This window comes from Hemitrygon akajei, chromosome 28 (genome assembly GCF_048418815.1).
Source record: "Hemitrygon akajei chromosome 28, sHemAka1.3, whole genome shotgun sequence".
NCBI classification, from domain to species: domain Eukaryota; kingdom Metazoa; phylum Chordata; class Chondrichthyes; order Myliobatiformes; family Dasyatidae; genus Hemitrygon; species Hemitrygon akajei.
The window spans coordinates 24685847-24687318 of NC_133151.1; the positions used below are offsets into that span (position 1 = coordinate 24685847).

At 48.3% G+C, this 1472-nt stretch overlaps 1 non-coding gene across 1 annotated transcript; it reads right to left on the reverse strand.

The window, feature by feature from the left end:
- Nucleotides 1-607: 607 nt before the first annotated feature.
- On the reverse strand, nucleotides 608-679 carry trnaq-cug (transfer RNA glutamine (anticodon CUG)). Its single transcript has one exon. It is a non-coding gene; the product is annotated as a tRNA-Gln (tRNA).
- Between the last annotated feature and the right edge of the window lie 793 nt (nucleotides 680-1472).

Below are 1472 nucleotides of genomic sequence, written 5' to 3' on the forward strand. Positions count from 1 at the left end.
AAAATTCTTCACTCAACTGGTTCTGAGAGTGTGGGACGATCGGTCAGAATGAGTGGTGCATGCAAATTTGATTTCAATATTTAAGAGAAGTTCGGATAGGTACGTGCATGCAGGGGTATGTAGCGATATGGTCCCAGAGCAGGTCGATGGGAGTAGGCAGCATAAATGATGTAGCACGGATCAAATGGATCAAAGGGCCTGTTTCTGTGCTGTACTTTTCTATGACTCCATGAATCTATGATTCAGAACCTTGAAACCCTGCCCCTGCAGCAGCTCCTCAGCCACGCATTCATCTGCTATGATCACTCACATCTGAAAACGCCAACAGGAATATTAGACTTCAAATCCCAACCAGCACCCCCCCCCCCAATAAAAATAACATGACGCCAACAAGAAAGAAAACACTTGCTTAAAAATACTGAAGGAGAATTATATAAACTGCAGTCATCACGAATGTCTTCGAATTTCGAAAATACTGTATCCTCCGTCAGCATCACGGAGCTCGTACTCAGTCCTTCTGCAGGGCCATCAGACACAAAGGCTTGGTCTCACGACCGATGAGCCATCTCACTGAAATTGTCACAGACAATCCATTGTGGATTCCATCAGGTTCCACCGAGACTCGAACTCGGATCGCTGGATTCAGAGTCCAGAGTGCTCACCATTACACCATGAAACCAGATGTGCTTATGCGAACAACAAAAAAGAAGATGAATCTGAGGGTAGTATGTGGTGACACGTGTAAACATTGACAGTATATTGACATTGAACTTCATACTTCATAGAGCATGTCTTGTGAGGACATGTTGAGGAAGGGAGCAGTTTTCTCTTTGGAGGGAGCAGCATGAGACGTGACTTGAAAGAGGTATACAAGATGCAGTCAGTCCAGATCGGGAGCAGCATCTCAACACCATCACAGTGAGCACGGGGGCCACCCAGGGCTGTGTGCTCAGTCCACTGCTGTTCACTCTGCTGATCCACGACTGTGCAGCACTACACAGCTCGAACCACTACATCAGGTTCGCCGATGAGACGACCGTGGTGAGTCTCATCAGCAAGAACGACGAGTCAGCACACAGAGAGGAGCGGCAGCGGCTAACGGACTGGTGCAGAGCCAACAACCTGTCTGAATGTGAACAAAACAAAAGAGATGGTCCTTGACTTCAGGAGGGCACGGAGCGACCACCCTCCGTTGAACATCGACAGCTCCTCGGTAGAGATCGTTAAGAGCACCAAATTGTTTGGTGTTCACCTGACGGAGAATCTCACCTGTTCTCTCAACACCAGCTCCATAGCCAAGAAAGCACATCAGTGTCTCTACTTTCTGCGAAAGCTGAGAAAAGTCAATTTCCCACCCCCGTCATCACCGCATTCTACAGATGATGTACCGAGAGCATCCTGAGCAGCTGTATCACTGCCTGGTTTGGGAACTGCACGGTATCCGATCACAGGACCCTGCAGCGGATAGTAAG